Source organism: Cavia porcellus, unplaced genomic scaffold, assembly GCF_034190915.1.
Source record: "Cavia porcellus strain 051 isolate PalLab524CR breed Dunkin Hartley unplaced genomic scaffold, mCavPor4.1 scaffold_7, whole genome shotgun sequence".
In the NCBI taxonomy this organism is placed as follows: domain Eukaryota; kingdom Metazoa; phylum Chordata; class Mammalia; order Rodentia; family Caviidae; genus Cavia; species Cavia porcellus.
This window is the reverse complement of record NW_026947490.1, coordinates 29,975,829-30,000,281: the sequence shown is the minus strand read 5'-3', so window position 1 is coordinate 30,000,281 and position 24,453 is coordinate 29,975,829. Positions and strand designations below refer to the sequence as shown.

Sequence of the window (24,453 nt, the reverse complement as noted above, 5' to 3'; positions counted from 1 at the left end):
AGAACCCTTCTCGACTGTTGGTGGGAGTGTAGACCACCAGTTCAATCACTGTGGAAATCAGTGTGGAGATTCCTCAGAAAACTAGGATTAAAGCTCCCACTTGACTCAGTTTTTCCCTTTCTGAGTATTTTCTGAGAAGAATTACAAACAGTATAGCACAGTGATATATGTGTACCCATGTTTATAGCAGCACAATTTGTAATAGCTAAATCTTGGAAACAACCCAAATGCCCGTCAACTGAGGAATAGATAAAAAAACATGAAGTATTTTTATACAATGTAGTACTACTCAGTTATAAAGAAGGATAAACTTGGATGCTTTCATAGGTAAATGAAAGCAAATTGGGACCATACTCATAAAGTGAAATAAATCAGACTCACAGGTATACACTTCATATTGTCTCCCTAGTGTAAGAAAACTGAAAGAGCAAATAAGATTCAAAATGTACAATAGATATTGTGAAAGGGGAAGAAATTACTTAAAAGGAAAGAACTTGGGGGGGGGGAAGGAAAAGGAAAACATATATATATAAAACCTAAGACAATTATACTATTAATTTCTATTAGTTCATTGAAAAGAATGGCTTGTGCTTATATTGTTTGATCAGTTTTTTATACCTATATCTTACAATCTGAGCACTACTTTGAAAATAACAATACATAATATATTAACCCATTATTAAGCCCCTATTACTTTGTTTTGAAATTCTATATCATTGTTTTTTCTCTTTAAAATAAAAAAATCATTAGGCTGTATGAAAAAAGTCACTCACAAAAGACCACATATTATACAGTTATATTTATACTAAATGTCCAGAACAGGCAAACCTATAGAGGCAGAGAATACTTTTGTGGTTGCCTAAAGGTGGAGGAATGGAGGAATAGACAAACTAGTAAAAAAAAAGTATGATGTTTCTGAGTTGATAAAAATATTCTAATATTAGAGCTAGGGATATAGCTCAGTGATAGATAGCTAGATATGCTAGATAACTTATCTAGCACATATAAGTCCCTAGTTTAATTCCCAGTACCACACACACTCACACATACATGCACAAAAGTTATATTTTGACTTGGTAATGGCTGCACATATTAAACACCATTGAACTACACATTTCATTTATTTGCTTGTTTAGTGAGATTTTGCTTTGCTGAATAAGTAGTGTTGATCTCTGTGCTTCAACCACCCAAACAGCTGGAATTACAAGTGCCTACCACCTAGCCCAATTGAACTGTACATGTTGAATGAATGAATTATATGATATGTGAATAACAAAGCTATTATTTAAAAGAATCCACCAGTAGAACTTAATTACTATATATCTACTGAAATATTTAATGGCAAATGTTTAGATGCCTGCAACTTACTTAGAAATGTATCAAAAACTAAAACAATATTTAATAGCTGTATTAATAATGAGTAAGTTTGATATACAGATATATGATAAAGGAAACAAATGATAAAATTTAGGCGGTAGGTACAGATATTCAGCTATAAAATTCTTCAAGCATTGTTATGTGTTTAAACTTTCATATGTTAGAGGATGAGAAAGCTTGTACTAAAACGAACTCATGCATGTAACTAGAAACAAGAATATTTTTAAACTACTCTTCTATATGATAGAAAATTAGATGAGAACAAAAAAGCCCAAAACAGAGACATACAAAAAGAAACAATTTACTATTGCAACAAAAGAAAGACAGAAAGACTGCCCACAGGGAGCAACACCCTTGATGAAACACAGAAGCATAATGTATTCTAGAGAGTTAGGTGAGCCATGCCTATACCCCCACTGCTTAGAAGGCTAACTGAGAATAGAAGGCCAGTCTCAACTACATACAAAACCCTGTCTCGAAAAACAAAAATAAACGAACAAAAAGCAATGATTTCATAATTGAACTTTTAAACATTTAAATTGTATTAAATATATGAATATACTTAGTGGCTTGATCTATTATGGCACACGTTTGCCTACTGATGGTTTACTACCACAGAAATCTCTAAACAAAAAGTTTTAAACAATTTCCATACTCATTATAACATTCATTATATAAATGTTCACAACATGAAATCAAGTTAAGAAAAATTATACAATGATCAGCAACTTGAATTACAAAAATCCAGCACTGAAAAATAAAGACTGAAATTGAAAGAATATAAAAATACTATCAAAAGTCACTTGGGGATTGGATGTTCCTTACCATTTTAGATTTGATTCATTCTTGACTTCCTCCATAGTTTTCCTACTGAAGGGGACAAAAGGAAGAAACATGAGAAGCCACAGGGGATTTGTACAGTAGTATTTGTTTTGAGCCTCAGGGAGTGTTATGATTTGTGTCTAGATGTCACCTCAAAGCCTCATGCAGTCCCAAGTGGGGCTTTTTCAGAGGTGGCTGGATTTACTGTGTGTAATGATTTACAGTGCATTGCTAGGATTATGGGTGCTAGGATTGAGGGTGTGATTATTAAACCAGTCCACTGATTAGTTTGGCACCTCTGTGATCCCAGTATCCTAGATAAAAAACAAGACACAGAAAGAAGCTCATCTTTTCCCTTGCTTCCTTTGCTGCCTTCTGCTGGCCATGAACCATTCTCCTCTGCGATGCTTGTCGGCCGTGCCATCCTGCCTTGGAGTCAACCAGTTATGAACTGAAACATTCACAGATTATGAAGCAAACAAACCTTTCCCCTTTAACTCTGGGTGTCAGGTATTTTGTGTCAGCAAAGAGGGAAAAATAACGCAAACTGGCGGATTGCCAGGGGTGAGCTTCAGAACAGGTGCCCACCCTGCACCTCCAAAGGTTAAGCCTTCAGAAGCCGCTCTGCGAACCTCCAAACACTGGCCACCCCTCTCCGCGCTTTCCCCAATTTTGGACGGCACCCTGCGTTCACTGACAACACTCCCCAAATCCCAACCCTAAGCCACACTTTAAAACCCGAATTCGACACCTTCCAGGGGCAAAAGCACTCCTCCCCCCAGTTCTCCCCGCGGTCACCCGCAAATCCAGAATTCTGACAACCAGTCATTGCTGGTCTCCGGGTTACCCCACACGGTCACGCACAGACTCCCCATCCCCTCGATCTGTTCCATGGAGCAACCCAAATACAGACCTGAGTTTTTGCTGAACCTAAGGACTTTTCACAAGCTGCATTTCCGCAAACTCTTAATGTTCTAGGACCTCTTGTAGCCTTTGCGTCCTGCCTACGGCGGCCGACAAGTACAGAAAGTGATTTTTAGCAGAGCGCAAACCTCTGGACTTGGACTATTAGGGAAGTAATATGTCCGCGCCCTATTGTCACAGAAGGTGGGGCGGCCATCTTTCAAAACCGGGAGCTGTACAGGATGCATAGTGGCTTATTTTTGTCTATTTTGCCTGGCAAGGCTGGTAGTGGTGGAAGGATACACTAGCTCCTCAATTTTTTGACACCTTGTCATTGCACTCCGGATTAAGTTAAGTTTCATAGGGTCTATCCTGGTAAACATGAGGTGTGTTACGTCCACTTCAGCAAGCCAAACGTTTGAAACATTACAATGGGCGCAGCCATTTTGGAAGTTAACTGCACGTACAAATGAAACCATCTGAGGATGGTAAAAGGAACAAAAATACTGCAGGAACGTGTTGCGCTGCGCGTTGAGGGCAAGAGGAAGAATTTGAAGACAAAAAAGGACCTGGAAACGCAACTGCGCTAGATACCCACAATATTAAAGGGAAGCAAAGGAGTCAGAAGAACCTTCTTTACACCTTTCAGGAAAGAGTGTAGCAAGAAGCCAACTGAAGAAAAAAATCTAATGAGGAGGCCATTCGTGCTTTTCTTTCAGGAAATTCGGATGGAGCCAGTGTTAAGTGCCGAGGTATCTGAAGATCAAAGATCAGAAATTCTTCAAGTTCAGGAAGATTAACTCCAAAAAATTAGAAAGAGCAAGAAAGGACCAGTAATCATATATACTACGTGCTGAGCTAAATGTAGTATTTAATCATTAGAATGAAAATTGTAGTTCTATTCTAACCATATTAACATCTAACTCTACTCCAAGAATGAGACCGAATCCTTGTGTGATGGGGTGTTTGCATTTGGAAGGATTTTTTCCGTTTTTTACTTTTTAAAATCTCCTTCATGATAAACCTGTAGACAGTTGCCCCCAAATGAAAACTACTTATCAGCACTACATCCATGTTAATTTAAAACAAAAAACGTGAGAAATGTTTTGCCTTAGGAAAGTGTTTGACTCCTTGGAAGAATTGCAAAGAACAACCCTACAGATAAAGAAAATCCACTAACGTATTACTTAAAAATAACAAATGAGCTGGGTGTGATGGCTGTTTCATGCCCATAATCACAGCAATCAGGAAGCTGAGGCAGGAAGATTGCTATGAGTTTCGAGTAAGGCCTGAATTACATAGTGAGACCCTGTCTCCAATCAGTCAGTCCTCACAAGAATGTTCATACTCTATGGTTCTCAGCAATAATTTCAAAAGCAAGCTATACATGCATACAAGAAGAAGCCAGAGAAAACAAAAGTAATCCTCCACGACTGTACTTTAATGGATTAACAGGTGTTGGTGAGTGTATGGAAGAACTGTCACCCAGATGCGCTGCTGCTGGGACTGTAAGTGCAGCCACTTTGGAATGCAATCTGTCAGTTCTCCAAATGGTATAGGCTCTGATGGGGTAGGGCTCTGGGGATTGATGTGAGCTGATTTATTTAGTGAGAGTGCAGGGGCCTGGGTAAACCTTTATATGCCTGAACTTTTGGCACAGACTTTTGGGAGGGAGAAGCCATGGTGGCTTCTGGGAAGAAGGAGTTATGCATTATCATGGCATAGTTTTTAACCATTACCAAGCTGACTGTGCTCTCAGTCAGGTGGGAATCGATCAAATGCTCTGAAGGCTTTTTCATTTCCATGACTGTTGTCTAGGCTGGGCTAAACTCTAAAACTGGGGATTAGCCGAGGCTGTTAGCCACAACATCGATGCACAGGGCCCTCTCTATACAGTTTGGGCTTCCCACACACAATACTGGATTCTGAATGGCCTTTTATATATTCCCCCAGTGGCTATGTATATGCACTGTCACTTCTGCTTTGCTCCGTTCAAGCAAGTCTCTGAGACCAGCCAGATACAAGGAGAAGCACATAGGCCCAGCTCATAGCATAGAAGTGGAAAGATAGCATTGTAAGAGTTGTTGGAAATGGTAGATACAATTCATCACTTAAACATAAAAAGAAAGTATATACTTTGCCCTGAGTATGAAGTTCCTTAGAGGAATATTTTCTATCTTGTGAATTGGAAATAATTTCCTGGGTGGGTCATCACATTCTCTCTCTCTCTCTCTCTCTCTCTCTCTCTCTCTCTCTCACACACACACACACACACACACACCCACACACACACCAGTGTCACTGGTAGAGCCCATGTGTGTACTGTAAGTAGATCTTGGAATGATATTTTTGTTTTCATATTTTTGTTGTTGTTATCAGTAGGATGTTGGCCTTAGCAATCAGGAGTGATGAATGTCTTATTTAAAAATAAATGGTCATTTTTCAATCTCCAGCACTACAAAAAAAAACAAAAAAACAAGAATAAAGGACCCTCAAGTTCTGGCTGATTACACAGTGCAGTTTCACACACTGTCTGACCTTAAGATTGCAGTTTGCTGTGTGGGGACAACTTTGAGACCTAAAAGATGATTATATATGTATTATATGCACAGGTCATTATGTCCTTTTTTAACTGTAACTGACAAAGTGTGTTATTTTGATGCTCTTTGTCCTTCAGGTCTGCTAATAGCCACCTGCCTAACAGTACTAAATTTACTAATAAAACCAGAGGATGTAGGGGAGCCAGTAGCTCTAGGCTCCCCTCCTTGACCCTGAACCTGAGGCTCACCGTCAAAGTGCCATCACATTTTGCTCACCCCAAGCAATCAAGAAACAATAAATACTTATTTTTTTGAGACAAAGTCTTTCACTATATAGTCCAGGTTGGCCTTAAACTCAGAGCAATTCTCCTGCATCAGTTTCTCAAATTCTGGAACTACTGGCATTCACCACTATGCTTGGCTTGAGGCAACAAGTACTTCCTGAAAGGCTTCAATTGGTCCTGACTCCCCTTAGCTCCCAAACTGCTTGCCAGCAGAAGCACTACTCTCTGCACCAAAGTCAGCACCAAAGCTGTCATGGGCAATCACAGGAAAGAAGATAAGATAGAACAAGAAACTTTTCAGGTTCTGGGACGTATGGGAACATCTGAGACCTCTGAAGACACCTGAAAATTTACACTGTATGCTACCAGGACTTTGCCTGCTGAGGTGCAAGACTGCCAGAGAACTTTGATCACAGATGTTTATTAAAATTTTTCCACCCAATGTCCTCTGCCTTCTTTCCATCCCTATAAAAGGGACACACTTCTCTTTGTTCCCTGCAGACAGCTGTATCGCTTTCTGCCTGCCTACATGGAGGAAAAAATAGATTCCACGCCATTCTATGTGTCTTAGTTACTTTTCACTCATTGCTGGTACAAAATACCTGATGCCCAAAGTTAATGAAGGCAAGATTTATTTCTTACAGTTCTTGGAGGTTTCAGTCTATACTCAGTTGGCTCCAAGGCAGCGTGGCATGGTGAGGTGCCATTCACGGCTGGCTGCAAATAGCAAGGTACAAACCTACAAGAGAGAGAGAGAGAGAGAGAGAGAGAGAGACCTCCTTCCCTTCGTTACATCATATCCTAGCTCTACACCCATAGGCAAGTGAAACACTCACACCACAAATCTGAACAATCAACCAATCACAAACCCTACATTTGGTTGCATCCATAATAGCATGAGGCTTGGAGGCCACCGAAATAAATCATGACACCAAGTTTCATTAACAAAAGCATGGTGGTCTCTTCTGGTATATCCTTTCTCTCCCTGTATATTACACTTCATATGGACTATCCTCTCATCTCAAAACTTTGCTTTCTTTGAATTGTCTCATTCTTCTTACCTATAGACAATGTGGTTTCAATGTCAACAGTTTATGCTTTCTCCTCTTCTAATTTTCATTAGCAGATACTCTGGGATTTTAGATCCAGTAGATATTTCTCCACATTCTATCTAGTCTTGCTGCTGAAGGCTCAGGGAATTTTCCCAGGACTACTGCTTTTTTTTGTTTGTTTGTTTCACACCTGTCATGGCTTATACCAGATATCTTTTTCTATCAAGGATTTTGGTTCAATATATTTCATAGACTATGATGTAATATTTTATACTGTGTGTTTTCAAAACAGGCTTGAATCAAAAAGATAATTTACAGACACACACACACACACACACACACACACATATATATATATATATATATCATCACCTATACTTCCTAAGTCTGACCTTGAAGAAGAATTAAAATTTTAAACAAATCCCAGTCAAAATAGCCCACCAAAACCAAAGGGATATGTCTGAACAAGTCTGACAGCAGCATTCTTTCCCTGTCTTGGTTGTAACTCTTGCTTGTTTAACTGATGGCTTTGCAATGTAACCTTAGACCGTTCAACTTTCTTGGCAACCAGTGATATCATCCAACCCTCCAATCATAATTGTTTAGGTATGCTTCTGTACATCCTACTTGCTGTGCTCCATAACAGCCCCGAAACCCAGCCAATCAGGGCTTTGACTCTTTGGGAGTGATCCCAGTCAGGTCCACCAGTGTAATAAATTGCTGTCTCCCAGACCTCCTTGGTTCTATGTCTTCCTAAGTCAACTTTTCTGATGTCACAACCTCGCTGGCTGAGATTAGACTTGCTATGAGGCTTTGTAACCTGAGCCAATTGATCTTCCATTTTTCCTTTCTCAATCCATGTTCTCTGTTGTAAGGATAACTTAATCCCTCTAAAATGGTCATGCTCATTGGACCAAGTCTAGGAATTTCTTGGTAGTAATGCTATAAATTTTTAACCCTAAAATCAGCTCTTTTTCTCTCTTGGAATTGTGGACTCTACTGGTGGTGGCGCATGCCTGTAATCCTAGCACCCTTAGAAGACTGATGCAGGAAGTCTTCTGATGTGTGTGTGTTGCAAGTTTGAGCCCAGCCTGGGCAACATGACAATTTAGCAAAACCTCGTCTCTAAATAAAGAATATAGACAAACAAAAAAGTAAACACACAAGAATTATTGACCTTGGAGTTCATTGTGCTAAAAATGTAACTCAGTATGAAGGTGCTGGGTTCAATCCCCAGTACCTGGGGTGACAAAAGGAAATATGAAGCCAATAACAAGACCAAGCCCCAAAGAGCAACAAAGGAGAATACTATATGTGTCCAAAAGTTAGTAAAAATAAAATTCCCAACTCAATTTTTCAGCCCACTGGGGTGAAGAGATGACATATATAGGATAAAAGAACTGAGAGGGAAGGACAGGCTAATAGTGGGGAAAGGATCCTGGATTTTCTGAAAATTTGGGCCACCTCTTTCTGTTGCTTTTATATTTTTTCTGATCATTTTCATGGCAATTTCTATCACAGTCCTGGGGATTTTGTCATTTAGCATGCTAGTGAAATTCAAGATTGTCTGGAGGTCATCCTGGAAGACATTTTGGGTTCAACCAGATTCTGCTTGCCAACTTAAAGAGAAATCATCCTGGCCTCAAAGATAATCAAATTGGGTTAGGATAGAAACTCAGCTGCATCAAGACAAGCAGGCAATAGTACAAGATTGGGGTAAGAAGAAGTCATGTTTGCTTTGGATAAGCTCCAGCCAGAGAATCCATGCAATCTTTGCCTTGCTGACCTTCTGCCTTTCCAGGGTAGGGGCCAAAGCATCCGAGTAAGCACTGCTTCAATGCCTTTTCACTGTCTTCAGGCAAAGCAAAGTTAGAATGGAGACTAGGTCTGAAAAAATTCCTGACTAAACAAAAGCAGGCATTAAAAATATCCTTGACTTTTCTTAAACTACAAACATCAGAGAGACTTAACTTGAGTCATTTCTAGCAAATGCTTGCAGTAGAGGAAAGCAAAATGTAACTTTAGCCAATCAGAAGCTGATATATAATTGACACGTAATTCTATTCTTGTCAACAAAGCTAAAAAGGGCCAGTTTTATAGCTAACCAATTAGATAATTTGTTTCATTTCCTGATTCATGTTATTCCTCTAATGTTTAGGTGTATGAGCATTATGCTCTTTTGATCAGATGCTTCCTAATTCATGAATTTATTTTGTTCAGATAAATGCAAGATACTTTCATTGTACTTCAGGTTTCAGTTTTAACATAAGACATTCCAGGTTAGTGACATAAAAATTCATTTCCTTTCTGTTACCTTCAAGCTGGTGGGTTCTTCTCTCAGCCCAGAAAGAATTACAAGGAAGAGTCAGAAGAGGACACAGCAAAGTATTTATTGCAGAGCCAGAGCAGAAAGTATGGCACCAGGTAGGACGTCAGGCAACCTAGGGGTCTTCTGAAAAGACCCGCTATCTTTCTGGATTTCTTGTCCTCTCCCAGGTGAGGAATCCAAGGGTCGGGGTAGGTTGTCTGATATCTCAAGATCTCCCAAATGGAGAATGAGATAATCAGGTCGTTGGCCACAGAACAAGGAACTCAGAAACAGAAGTAGTGTGGGGAGATGCCTGCTGAACAGCAAGCCACAGGGCAGGCAGAAGCTTGAAATGAGCTTCTCTGCTGGGATTTTTTGCCCATATATGGGGTTTCTGGACACTCTTTGAGGGATAAACAGGTATGGGGTGAGTTAAGGATTATGGGGTCCTCACTGTTTGATGTGCTTTAGGCCCATCAGAATCCCAGCCTTCTTTGCTGGGATGAGCTGTTGCTAGGGTAAACTAAGTTTTGGGGTCTTGGGCCTTTCCAGTGAATGCAGACAAGTGGGTGTGTAAAAATAACTGTTCTACACCTGTAAAGGTTTCACAAAGGGCAATTTCCCTAAGCAGGTGGTCTTTTCTATAATCGTCTGCCGTGTTAGCCATGCCATGAGGCCATATGTCACTGCCCATCTCTCCTTCTCAAGGTCCCTCCAGTGTGGCCCTTGCCTTCTCTGCCTGTCTGTGGACTTCCGTTTGCCGGAATCTTCCCACACTCCTCTCCCCTCCTGGCTCAGTGATGCTCTGAGAAATCTCACCCTCACACAGGGCCCTGCTTGTCCTCAAGGATTACTGCTGGGAGCCGATTGTTAGGCTAGGAAAATGACACTCAAACCTTACAAAACGGGGACAAAGCCCAGGCAAGTCAACAGCGAGAGCTCATAGTTTATTCTCTCCAAGACTCTGTTATCTGTTCGCTTCACTTTTGTACGGAAAATCTTGCAACATGGCCGCCCCCAGGGAGGCGCACTGAGGGAGTGGACATATTGCTCGCTAAGGAGCACAGGAAATCCAATAATCGAAGTCTTTACGCTCTCGTCGGCCGCCGTAGGCTCGCTGGGTTTAAATGCCAAAAAATCGGAAGTGTTCTCAGGACTCGCTTTAGCTTCTTGAAGATTGTGGCGGGTTCAGAGGGAAGGAAAGTGAATTTTTCCCTGGTGAAGGTTTAGAAGCGGAGAGGTTGTGTAGAAAGGAAGTTGGGGCGCCCTGCAGTCGGGGGTGCGAGGTCACAGGTCAGATTTGCGGGTCCCTCAAAAGGGCGCCGAGGTGGGAGACTGCGGAGGATCCGAGTATGTCAATGCAAACCTAGTTTGGGTTCCACCTAGGACTTCGCGATTACGCCGGGGGCGGCGCCCTCCCTGTGGGGGTTTGTGGGTCCGAAGGGGGCAGCGTCCCGGGATCCCGGGGCCGGGGATTGCAGATCGGAGGCCACGTGGCCCGGGAGGTCTCGGTGCAGTCGGGCTGGGGGTCGGGTTAAGGCTCAGGCTCAGGCTGCCTGGCTAAGTATGCGGTCTCCCCAGCCTGAAATCAGCAGCCTGTCCCACCGTTTTGTAGCGTAGATTTGCAGGCTTGCTGACCCCCGTCGTGGAAAAAGAATTTTCAGGATGCATCAGTGGAGTCCCTAAAAAGGATCATTAGGATGGAGATGGAGGACGCACCCAGGGGTGGAGAAATGAGGCGCTTTACAAGGTTGGAACTGGGACCATCTGTGTCTTTCGTCTTGGCAAAAGATACCCGCCTCCCACACGTCAGCCCGTCTACAGGTATGGATGATTTTTTTTTTAAATAGTAAGTAATTTGAACATTCTTTGAATTTACTCAACCTGCTCTTTTTCTTGGGATCGGGTTCCCGCCCCTTGTTCTATTAATTCAATTTATAGACTGGCATTCCCAAGGAATTTTGGGTGTGATGAGTCTGGTAGGTAAGGAGTCTTATTTGACCAGAGGACTGTTCATATATTGCTCTGGGTAACTTTGGCTGGTTCTAGAAGTTGCAGTCTTAACAATGTGTGTGTGTTTTAAGTTTTGAAAAATTCCCCTTTTCTTTTTACTTATTTCTTGTCCTACCTGGGACTGACCCCTGTAAAGGGGGTGTTCCTCCTCTGTTCTTCAAGCCCACAGATGGGAAAGTTAGGGAGAGCCAGGATTAAACCAGTCTGAAGTGGTGAGCCTTCTACACTTGCTCTGTAAGTTATACATGAAAAGAATAAAGAGTTAGTGTTGAATTTACTCTCCTGGTGTGAAAGTCTTCTGATTGTTTTGGCTTCTGACCTCCACTTCATAAGTTGATTGATTACCTTGTCTTCCATTCAATCATTCGTCTTCCTCTTGTCAAACATTTTAAGAAGTGAAAAATAATAATTGTGTTGTATCACTACCACCTTCCCTCTTCATGAGAATGTGTTTATCACTCCCTTTCAGGCCGTCATCCCAGTCCTATGGAGCCTTCATGACCCAATCTCCTAAAGGCCCTACTTCCTCCCACTACTGCACTGGAGTTACATTTCAGCCTGAATTCCAGAGGAATGCAAACTTTCCATCCACAGCAGTGGTTGGGAATTTAGATGTTTGGAGATGTTCCTGCCCTTCCCTGGTAAGAGTGGCTCACTGTGTCCAGTTGTTCTTTCAAGCAGTGTGCTTTATGCTGAGCACCTGCTTTCCCTCAAGATTCTGGCATTTTGGTGTGTTAGGTGACTTCGTACATCACCAGCCCCTGATAAAAAGCCCTGGGTCACTGCGTCTGTAAGAAGCTTCCATGGTTTTCATCATTTCACAAGTATTGTCACAATTCATTGCTGGGGAATTAAATGTGTTCTGTGTTACTTGAAGAAAAGAGGACTTTTGGAACACGTGTCTGGTGACCTCCAGGCTTCAAGTGTAATTTTAGCCTTTGCTATTTTGTTTTGTATCCTGTCATTGAGTACATCATAGGCAGGAATAGGGTTATCTACTGAGACTTATGAGGCCTCTTCATGTATCACTGTGCCTACAAGTGGCCTTGGAGGTCCTGAAAAACCCTGCCCAACATTCACCTTTCTCCTTTTGTAGCAGATTCTCTAGTGTTCCTTGCTTTATGGCATCATCACTCCAGTCTCTGCTTTTGTCTTTACCTGCTGTTTTCTTTTCTCCTGAGAGCTGTGTCTGTCTGTCTCTTACAAGGACATGGAGCCCATCAGTGGGATAAACTAATCTTGGGATCCTTAACTCAGTTATATCTGCAAAGGTGTAGATTCCAAAGGCCACATCCAGAGGTTTGTGGGAGTTAGGACATGGACCTATCTTTTGGGCAGCTACCATTTCACCCATACAAGTGAGTATGTGGGCACATGTGATTTAAAGAAAAGAAAAGCTCAGATTTTCATCTTTTCTAAGATTCCCCAAGTTGATGTGGCTGAGAAGTCCTGCCTCTCCCTTCCTTTGTTTTATTTTGTCATGAGAAAGGGGCTCGCTGTTTTGAGACAGGCTCAGACTTGTCACACTCGTGCCTCGGCCTCCCTAGAGCTAGCATTATGGGCCTGTACTACCATGCCCAACTGAAGTCCTGCATTTGAGGCTTCCTGGTATTTGGCTTCTTGTTTTCCACCTTTCCTTTCTCGTTTACACTACTTCTGGTCCTTAGAAGCAAAGCACACCTCTCCCATGTTCAGTTTGCCATGTTTTATTGTCCCAAGATTTTAGGGCATTAAATAAAGGGAATGGTTGGAAATACTGGACTTCACTCAGATTGTATTAGCAGCAGCAGCAGTACTGGGCCGTGGGGAATGTGTCACCAGCTGAACTTGCTGTTTATCCCACAGCAAGAACATTTGAGTAAAGAAAGAGAAGAGGGGGTTCCTGGATGTGCATATCATTTCGTGGGATATCCTTGGCTTAAGTAAAAATTTAAGGCAGATCCAGAAGACGCTAAAGACAGAGCATCTCAGTTCCTGGCTGTTCCTGAAGCAGAGGAAAATGACAAAGGCCCAGGTGACTTTTGGTTTCTTTTATTCTTAACTTGATTCCTTGATGGGTTTGTTGTAGCCCAAAGAAACCACTTCATTAAATGAAAAGTCTACAGTGGAGAAAATGAGCTGTGAATAGAAATAACCTATATTTAAAATTTAAAAAGTAGGGTGAGGAATATATTTTTGGGCTGTAACTCAGTGGGGGAGCACTTGCCTAGCGTACATGAGGCCCTGGCTTCCATCCCCAGAGAAACACATACATACATGGGTGTGTACACAGAGAAGTATATTTTTCCACGGAGTTAATGCTGTGTGACCTCTGTGTATTGGAATATAATGTGTGACTGCAGGACCCTGTTATATTAATCAGCTTGCATCTGGTGTCTCTAACAGCTGTTACCACCAGAGAATCACCATAAGTTACAGGGTGTCATATTTTCTGGTTTTCCCTAGATATGATGTGGTAGGCTGTCCCTAACAGCATTCTTGTAAAAGTCATACAAGCAGGTTTTGTTTGGCTGTTTAATTTTTTTTATTTTACTTACTTATTTTTGTCTTTTTGAGACAGGGTCTTGCTATGCTGTTCAAGCTGGCCTTGAGCTCACTTTGTAGCCCAGGCTGGTCTCGAACTCATAGTGATCCTCCTGCCTCAGTGTCCTGAGTGCTGGGATTACAGGCGTGCACCACCATGCCCAACCTATATTTTACTTTTTTTAGTTTGTGTTTGCAATATACAGTGATCACATTCATCACGTAGAATTTGTACACTTGTACAACACATCTTAATTTTTTTGCCTCCACCTGTCCCTCCAGCCCTTCTTTTACGTGATGATTATCATATATTCCTAAGGGGACTGAATGGTGAGGAATTCACTGGACACAGTTTTGCAAGAAAACACAGCCTGGTGACCTGTATCCCCTTGGTTTATCCATGAATAAAACCTAGTTACCTAGAAAACAGAGGGTTCACTGGCTTCAATAGGTTCTGTATGAAAACGTTACTGAGCTGGTGCTGAACACAGTCCTGGCCACGAGGAGGTAAAAGTTCTGTGTGGTAATGGCTTGCATTGTTAATCCAGAGCTTTAGCTTTAGATCCTTGTCTTGGAAATGCAGAGCAAGCCCTTCCTTGTGTTCAGATCCAGTTGTGAACCTCTGCTGTCTTATGTTAGGCAGCTTTTCATTGCTATAGCAAAATATCTAACTTCCTTCTGCTGGGGCCCACCTCTTTATGGCTCTGCTCCCTCTCTGTGGTGCCAGCCTTTAACACGCACAGTCCTGGGAACACGTCAAAATCATAGCAGCCCATTCATTGCCCTTATTTTTAAAATTACATGAATAACGCATTGCAGTACAATAAAATGTATACATTATGTATTTATGCATGCACAGACACATATCTTTGTCTTTGTCTTCTGACAAAATCTTTGGAATTTCCTGAATGGTAAGCATAGATTTTTGTTACTGTTTTGAGATAGTGCTCACATATGTAGCTCAGGGTGGCCTTGAACTCATGGTGATCCTCCTGCCTCAGCTTTCCAAGTGCTGGAATTACAAGCATGTACTACCATTCCTGGAAAGAGTATCTTTCTTTATTCATAATATGTGCCCCCCAGACCTGGCCTGTAATCCCAGTACTCTGAGAGCCTGAGACAGGAGGAATACAAATTTGAAACCAGCCTGGGAAACAGTGATTTAGTGAGACCTTGTCTCAAAATTTAAAAAAATAAAGGCTGGAGGCAGTTCAGTGTAAAGACCATGTGTTCAATCCCTGGTGTCATAAAACCAACCCTAACAAAAACAAAACAGCCCCTTTTATCCATACCTGAGTGGACTCAGGGTGGCTCCCTGGGAAGTGCAGCCTGAAGGCATGGGTACATTGTCAGTGGAAACATCAGAAGTTTGGAACTGTCAGTCTCACCCCTGCCCTGGTTCATACCAGGGACCATCAGTGGTCCCTGATTTTATCAATCCTGCCTACCCTAAGTAAACTTCCTGGGCATTCAGAGAGCTTCTGAATTGGGGAACACGTGGGAGGTGGAGCCCAACTCCACAAAAGCAAGCCCCATGCATTTGGGACTTTTTGGGACCTTTTGGGACCTTACCCTACTTACCTGTTCATCTGCTTACATATAGTAGTATAGAGCAGAAGGTAGAACATTTTCCTGAGTTTTATAGGTCATTTTATATCCTAAGGGGACAGAACCCTCAAATTTGTAGGGAGTTGGACCAAAGTGCTTCTACTGGCATCTGATGGAACTGCAGTCTGGTAGGACGCAGCCATTAAACCTGTGGAGTGATGATGCCAGGCAGTGTTAGAATAGTGTCAAAGTGTACATCACCCAGTTGGCATCAGAGAGGCAGAATTGGAGAACTGCTGTGCGAAGGCACTGCATGATGTCAGAACTGCAGACTCATGGGTACATTGTCAGTGGAAAGACTCAAATTACATAGTACACATTCTTTAGTAGCTCATTTAACAGATGCCTGTCCTTCCTTTGCTCTAGGTGGTTATCTGCATGGATACCTGGGTCTGCCTTTCTGTACATATCTATGTGTGTGTGTATCTGTACACATGTGTGCTTATGTTCTTACACATGCATCCAGGTATGTAGTCACTTGCATGTGGTATGACTTCTTTATGGCTAGCGAATACTTGTCATTTAACTTGATACTATAGCTTTATTTACATGATAGGGTCACACTGTGTCTTTTTATGTGGACCATATGACTATGTGAATATCTTGGTAGCCTGTGGTTCAGGTCTACAAGAGGGTCCACTAGAAAATTTGATTTATTGCATTAATGGGTGACCACCCAATTACAAAGTGTCTTAACTGCGTCTTTTACAATATATTACACAAAATAGGAATTACCAGGCTCATCCATGTGGCCTACATGATGAAGATGAGCAAACAGTTCTTTGATATTCCTTCCACTTCCATAAGTAGAGAACCGCTCATTAATAGGCTGTGTTGTTACAGGAGTCACTGACTGGAGGACGTGGCCAGGAGGTTCATATGGGAGCAGTGGCAGCTCCTGGGCCCTGCTCAGAAGGACCTGTACCAGGATGTGATGCTGGAGAACTACAGCAGCCAGTGTCAGTGGGTGAGGACCGCTCTCCCATGTCCCGTGGAGGGTGCCTGACAGTGGCCTTTCTTTCCTAGCTTCTGGAAGCTTTGGTATGTCTGCTATGCTTTCAAGTTGTAAATTCTCAGCCCATTATCTGGGCCCAAAGGCGGAGGTGGAGTCCTCCCTCATGTTAGAAAAAGCTTTTAATCTCCAGATACCTCGTATATTCCCTAAAATGTACCATGTTTTCACCAGAGATGCCGCTTGCATCTAAGTGAGCCCACGTCTTCGTTCATTTCCCACTTTCAGTGTTTCAAGCCAGCAGGCCAGATGCGTTCTGCACGTTGGAATGAGGAGAGCCACTCTGGACATCAGAAGATGAAATCCGCAGTCAGATCCATCTGGGTAAGTGAGAGCGGAGCAGCAGGAGGGGGAGGCCGCATTGCCTCCTGCTCATTGGAAAACTCAACGCACTCATGAGTGTGTGAAGATACAAAACAGCCTCCATACAACCTTCCCCCCAGAGGAGAGTTCTTTTTCTCTGTAGGAATTTTAATTCTATTTATCTGCCTTCTTAGTCTGCTGCTCCATACTCTGAGCTTTTCCAAAGGTTCTGTTTTCACCCTCTGCTCTGTCTCATAGGTCTTAAAAGATCTCATTGCATGTGTGTAATAAGCTGTTTTCCCATGGGGTTTCCCAAGCCATATCTTTCTTAACATCGTCCTATCCGAAAGTTAGTACCATGTAACTATCTCCATGGCAACTACCCTTGAGGTTACACTGTTAATGTGAGGAATGAGAATCATCTTCCTCACGGGAAAAGGCCTTTATCAGGGGCCGATCAGTCCCCTGATCTGTCTTGTGAGGGGTACAGTGAAAGAAACAGACAAATTTAATACTTTGTGACAGGAGGCCTGGGAGGTCAATGCCACAGGATGGGCAGAGATAGGTCTGGCCACTCTTTTTTTTGGTGAACATAATAATCAGGATTTACAGATGACTCAGGGCGGAGACTATGCTGAGAAGGCCTTATGCTGACGAGGGTCACTTTGGATGACATAGAGAGTGACCTTACGCTGCTGTGGATCTTTATGTTGATGAGGGAGGATCTTTATGTTGAAGAGATTGCAGGCTATGGAGTTTGTCCTTTCCCCAGGGTGAAACTATTTCATTACTACTGGGTTCTCAAGGAACCAGGATGTCTTCAGCTGATGATAATCTTGCTTTGGGGCATCACATCATCACAGGACCTTTGAGGCCTCAACTGTGACCGGAAGCACAGGGAATTATGTTCCCAAATACCACAGCAGGCCCATGTGGCCAGGTGCTAGGCTGCAGACAAGCACTATCACAGTTTCATTATAAAATGATTTTTTCCCCAACAATGGTATGGAATGGTCCCCAGCACTCCTTTCCTCATCCTTTTGTAAAATGAATTTTTCTTGTACTTGTTTTGGCATTCCTAGTATTTTCTTGACTATTTTCTGCTCTCTGGGGTCCCATATTTGAGTTCTCTGCTATTCCTATTCTTTGTAATTAGGAAAGATTTCATAAGATTCCTCGTTCTTAGTTGATATGTTATGTTTGTTAACCACACACTGTATAGTGTAATAAAAACCTCTTGACAGAACAGCTAGCCCATGGAGATACCACAGATGTCCTCCAAAAAGGCCAGGAAATCAAAGCACATTTGCTGTCAGCGTAAGGGATATGTATGGATCATGCTGTTGTCATGTGTGCAGACCGCCTCAGGTGTGACAATTGAAGTAAAGATTATTTTTTTTTGAAAAGTGCTATCAGTATTTTCATTGTAGTTCATATAAGAATTTATTTTTATTGTTCTATTTTAGACTTAGTACACCAAAAAACAGTTGATGTTGAACTTTTTGGTGCTTTTTATAAACACTCAGTGAATAATATAATAATAAAAAATAGAAATTCAATACTTTATTTTTGTGATATTTTTTCTGCTTACTACTCATTTCCTAATAAAACTCATAGAATTAAGATTAATGATTAATCAGTAGAAATATTCTAAAGAATAAATGTTGGTCTGACCCGTGTTTTTGCAGTTTGATGACAAAATTAGACATACGATCTTAAATGAACTGGTTGCTAAATGAGGAGCTGTCTATATGTATAGTGTGTATATTATAATATTCAGAACAAAAGATGGCCAAAGGAAACTCCAACTTGATGACCTTGTTTTATTTGTATGCAGCTTTGTGTAATGTGTAACAGGACATAAAACTACAGTGTTGTACTATACAGTACAGCCAGCAAAAATTACAGTATTGTGTAAACCATATGAACTATACAAAAAAAGGACAACATGTGTGAACAGTACAAATAGTTGCAGGTGGTTAAGCTAGGGGGCCTGAGGTTGTGATATGGTTGTAATTGACAAAGTCAAATATAGCACAGGTATCCTCAATATTCCTCACTGTCTTTTTTTTTTTTTTTCTCCTGGTGTTGGAGATTGAACCCAGTGCCTTCTGCATGCTAGGGAAACATTTTACCACTAGCTATACTCCTACCATTTACTTTTTATTTTCTGAATTTTTAGACAAGATCTCACTAGCTTGCCAGACTGGCCTTAAACTTAGAATCCTCCCACGATAGCCTTCGCATAGCTGGGATTCAGTAATGCATTGCATTCCCGTCTCATCCTGTTAAGCACCACCCACTTACCCTTCAGCTCCAGCCAACTATGTAGGAGACCCCTTTGATTCCGTGTCATTACTTCATGGCCCCTCATCCCAGAGTGAGTCTTCTCATCTTCTCACATAAATCCTGATTTCATCTATTTCCCATCACTTCGTTTTCTTCAGTTATCACATTTGCAACTGCCTAGCCTTTTCTTTCTGTTTATCTTGTTTTTCTCTCTATCCCTAGGGTAGCACTTCGGTGAGGTTAAGGAATAGTGTGTTTTTCCAGTGCTCGCACCACACCTGAATTTTGCAGTAGTCACTTCATGAGAAACTGTTGAGTGAATGAATCCCTCACTCTTTTGGATCCAGCTCTGTGGTACAGTGCTCACAGTGACTTTCTTGTATGTTGTTAATGCCAAAGCCCTCTTTGGAAAGCAACCAGTACTGTCTGGCTGTGTTTTATACTAGTGATTGTTTATCATGAATATCACTGTTTTTTCCATGTCCAGGAGATAAAGTGCTTTGTATTTAATGGCTATAGTTTCTTACCTCAGAAGCAGGAAAATATTCTGGAGTTGGCTGGTGGCGATGATTGTGAGTGTGCTTATTAGCACAGGTCTGCACATTTAAAACTGGTTAAGTGGCAAATGTTGTATCTAACCGTAATAAAAAAGTTTTTTAGAAAGGAGATAAAAAACATTTATATATGGAATTACTTTCAGGTAATAGCATATAGTTTTCACTGAAGTGCCAGCAATCTTTAGTTTTATTCCATAATGATGTTCACAAAAGGATTCATTGTTCTTTCTTTCCTAGAAAGCAAGAAAGCTGATGATCATCTGCAGCAGCAATTATAAAACTGAAGAAGACCAAAGACGCTGGAACAGTGTTGTGAACAGAATGCACTTGGAAATAAACACCATTTTCTTTTAGGCCCAAATCAGGATATGTTTGATTTACATGGAAAAAGTTTGAAACTTTATTTAGGTTTATCCAACCAGGATAGAAAATGTACCATAAAAGAGCTTGCTGAGTTAAATGTAGAGAGGAGAGCCTTTCTGTATGATACTCATGAGCAAACTCATACTAAAATTAAACCCCATGAAAGTAGAAAATCTATCATCACTGAGTCATAGTTCTTTAAAGACCAGGAAATACATAAAATAGGGAAAGCACATGCATGTGCTAAATATGGGAAAGCTTTCCTCAAGAAGTCTCAGCTTTGGGATTGGGGATTTAGCTCAGCGGCATAAGCACCTGCCTTGCAAGCAGGGGGTCGTGAGTTCGATTCCTGGTACCAATAAAAAGGAAAAAGACGAAAAAAAAAAAAAGTCTCAGCTCGCTGGACATAAAAAGATTCATTTAGGAAAGAAATCTCGTGAATGTAGTATCTATGGGAAAACCTACAAGAAGTTCTCTAAACATCTGAATGTTCACAAGAGAGAAACTCTGACTGGTAAATGTGCGAAAGCCTTCTTCAGGAAATCTCAGGTTTTCAGCATCAGAAGATACTGGAAGTAAGCCCCATGTGTGCCCCAAATGTGGGAAAAGTTTGCCGTGAAATCGCCACTCATTGTGCATATGTGGATTCATATAGGAGAGAAGCCTCACTTATGTGGTGAATGTGGAAGAGGGTTCATTCAGCAGAAGGGCATTCTTCTGATACATCAGCAAACTGTCATGGGAGAGAAGCCCTATGGATGTACCGACTGTGGTAAGGCCTTCAGCCAGAAGGTCTGCCTCATAGCTCATCAGAGATACCACACAGGAAAGACATCTTTTGTATGTATAGAGTGTGGACAGTCCTATTCACAGAAGTCAGTGCACATTAGACATCAGAGAGGTCACACCGAGAGAAACTCTATGAATGCAGTGACTGTAGGAAAGGCCAAGCTGATTACCCATCATAGAGCTCATGCGGGAGAGCAACCCTATGCATGTAAGGAGTGTGAGAGAGCTTACTCCTACATGTCTTGCCTTGTTAAACACAAAAGAACACACAGCAGGGAGAACTACAGAGATGCAGAGAAGGTGCTAATTCCTCAGTGAGTCACACCGTCTCTGACAGAAGTAAACTCCTGCAAGGGAAAAACCTTGTTAATACAACTGTGCAAATACCTTCTGTGGTCCCTAAGGTGTCAAATATCAGTGGGTTCCTAGGAAATAGGAATGTGGTGCCTGTGGGACCGTCCAGAGGCCAAATGTCTGCCCTCAGGAGAAAACAATACCTGAGAGAAACCTCTTGAATGTGATGAATGTGGTTGTACCTCCAGTCATTAATTATGTCTAATTTTATATCTCAAACATGTAAGAAAAAAGCCTGTATATTAATTTGGAAAAAACTTGCTGAATGTTTACTGAAGTGCTACCTTTGAAATCCTGTGAAAACGGAAACTAGGAAAGTTTTCTAGAAGCTGGACCTTATAGTGAATAATCACTGTGGATTATGGTGGAGCTTATGATAATGAATTGATTGTGAGAAAGCCTTTGCCTTCCAGAGGTGGTGTTACATACCAGAGAGAAACTGGGAAGGCAGTAAACCAGACTGGTAGGGACTAAAGTGATACCTTCTGTTCCCATTAGCAGATAAAACCATATTTAAAAAACAAAAAACAGGGTCAGGGATTTAGCTCAGTGGCATAAGCATCTGCCTGGGAAGCACAGGGTCATGAGTTCAATCCCTGGTACCAAAAACTACAAAGAAAACATTAACTGGAGAGCCTTTAGCAAAATTCTAAAGTGATCTTGATACAAACATCCTGTGAAAAGGAGAAATGTTTAAACTCTGTTCTTTTCCAAACCTAATTATTCTGAACAGAATAACTGAAATATATTCCTATTACTATGTTGGTGATTCCATAATTTAAGAGCCTCAGAGACAGGAAGTACAATTCAGATACAGCTCTTGCCCTTGCCCACCATGCCCAAGGCCTTGTATTTGACTGTCAGTACTGCAAAAATAAGAAAACCTCTATTTCCCACTATTTGGTTATCATTTTGTATTCATTTCTATTTGTGGGTTCTTTTGTATTTTTTCCTCTCAATTACTCATCCTCACCAAAGATGATTCAATTAGCTCATATTTCTAGCAGTGCTTTTTTTTCTGGTCCTGGGGATTGAAATCACAATCTCATGCTTGCCAGGCAGGTGCTTGTGCTGCTGAGCTAAACCCCTGACTCAGCTCTTCCATTTCTTAAACTCTCAATATTTCAAGACTGGAAATCCTTTGAATAAATGGGGTGAGGAACAGAATCAGAGAACACTACATTGCTGGAACTCCTCTGGTGTTGACATCATCAGGTAGGTGATGTCATCAGACAAAGGTGTACAGGGGTGATGTACTGAGCTATACAACATGCATAAATGTTGGGATTAGGCAATGGAACTGGTACAGACACCACAGTAATTTAGCCCAACCCCTGATGTATAGGGTCTTGAGGATGGGTACTAATCTGTCAACAAGGCCATAGCAGTAGAAACCTTGCAGCATTTCTTTGTTAGCTAATCCCAAAATGACAGTCTCAGATATCCTGGCAAAGTGCTGGATCTACCATATGAACATGGTAAATGTCACCAGCATTCCCAGTACCACAGTGTCAACTCACAGACCCAACAAAGCTTGCCAAAATGACAGTCACACCTGCCCCTCAAACAAGGGGGCTGGGTGTGCCTGTCTTTAACTTACCTGGTTCTGTGGCAGAATGTCACAGCCACAACTAGCAAGACCTACCTAGGTGGGCTGGTACTGTAGTGTATCACCTTACCCAGAAGAGTGTCTCAGTGGGAACAGTGAAACCAAAAGGACAGGATTGTTGGTAGTTACTTGTGGAGCTTCATGAAGCATACTGTTCCAGTCTTTCTGTACAAACAAGATGTCCTTCGTCTTGTGTAGCCCAGAATGTCCTATCTTCTGCAATTTTAAACCAAGCACGCTTTCTTGGGTCCCTCAGCTGCAGTGCAAGTGGGACATGTGTGGATGAGACCCTCCCCCAACCCACATTTTTTCTGAGCCTTGGAATACTGGCTCGCACTGGGCTTTGATAGGTCCCCACTGTCGGTTAGTAATAAGCTGACTTCATATAATGTGTATAGTTTTATTTCACCAGACTCAGACAGATTGGTAACTATTATCAGTTCTCAGACTCTTAATTTCTATCTCCTTTTACCCTGTCTTTGAAATTGTAGCCAGAGATCTCAGAATAAGAAGTTTTAACTCTTGAACAGTTAAGAAGCTGCACTTTTTCTGGTGGAACCCTTAGTCCTCTAATGCAGGAACTTCAGCATTCTTCCTGTCAGCCTCAATCCAGGGGTGCTCTGAAGGAGTCTTGCATATCCTAGTACTGAGTTAGGGGAGTGGAGCTTCACAGGTGAAACAGCTTTGTTCTCATAGCTCACTATAGAGAGCTGATGAGATTTATTAGAATAGGGAGAGGCAAATGAGATCCGGATGAGTGGGCTGAACCTAACAGTAGCTTGGAGTACTGCATACAGGCCTTTAGAATATGTTCAGGGGCTGATCTGTGATTATGGAATTATGCGATGGGTAATGTCAGTAAGCAATGGCACAAAGCTAATGTCAGCGTAAGGCTCAGGCTAAGTCGGTTTCTGGGACACAGATTTCAAGAAAGTGTTGAAATATTTTAGGCCTATAAATAGATGAATGGAATTGTAGTCAGGGTGATTTCATAGGTCGTTTTAAAAAATCAATTTACCATGCTTCGAAACACATGGGAGTTAATATCTCAAATGTTTTCTAAATATTTTTATATAGATTACATAGGCTAATAATGAAAAAATCATTACTTTCAGAGCATCTCCCATTGCTGAATTTTAGCTCTTAAATATAGTCTTCAGCATAAGTAACAGACTGTTAAGTCTAAAGACTTCATGATAGAAACTTGTTCATCCTTGTTAGATATCTAGAAATTTGCCATGCATTGAATATGTATTCAGTATATAGTTATATTATTTGATCAAATCTTGTTTAGTAAGCAATCAGATCTTCTTTAATAAAGATAAAAATATCTAAAAGGGCCAAAGTGGGGCCAGGGATGTAGTTTTTTTTTTTTTTTAATTAAAGGGAGGAAACACTGAAATAATGATAAAGGCTGAGGTGTGCTTCTATGGTAAAGTGCTTGCCTAGCATGAACAAAGTCCTGGGTTCAATCTCCAGTGCCACAAAATAAATGATAAATATTATAATACAACCAGTAACATGGCTATTATCAGGTACTGTGTGACGTAAAATACATATAAGTATATTGGTATGACTGCCAAAGTAGTAGATTTGTTATACCAGCAACACCACAAATAGTAACTTTAAGACATCTGAAAAACAATCCAATATGAACTATCAATATTTTTCTGCAATATCCAAGGTGTCATTAATCTCATTCAGTACGTAGTTTCAGAAATTGTATATTTTAATCTCTAGAAACTTG

The 24,453-nt window shown here is 41.3% G+C and overlaps 1 long non-coding RNA gene across 5 annotated transcripts; it reads left to right on the top strand.

Annotated features, from left to right (window-relative positions):
* Positions 1-10,376: 10,376 nt before the first annotated feature.
* Positions 10,377-21,996, top strand: LOC111755539 (uncharacterized). 5 transcript variants are annotated; one of them, XR_010048712.1, is made up of 8 exons: positions 10,377-11,110; positions 11,769-11,940; positions 12,507-12,657; positions 13,145-13,313; positions 15,797-15,896; positions 16,274-16,397; positions 16,671-16,766; positions 19,829-21,996. It is a non-coding gene; the product is annotated as an uncharacterized LOC111755539 (long non-coding RNA). The 5 variants fall into 5 exon arrangements; XR_010048711.1 differs by lacking the exon at positions 12,507-12,657 and having other exon boundaries at positions 10,381-10,636; positions 10,902-11,110; XR_010048713.1 differs by lacking the exon at positions 12,507-12,657 and having other exon boundaries at positions 10,379-11,110; positions 16,274-16,471.
* Positions 21,997-24,453: the final 2,457 nt, after the last annotated feature.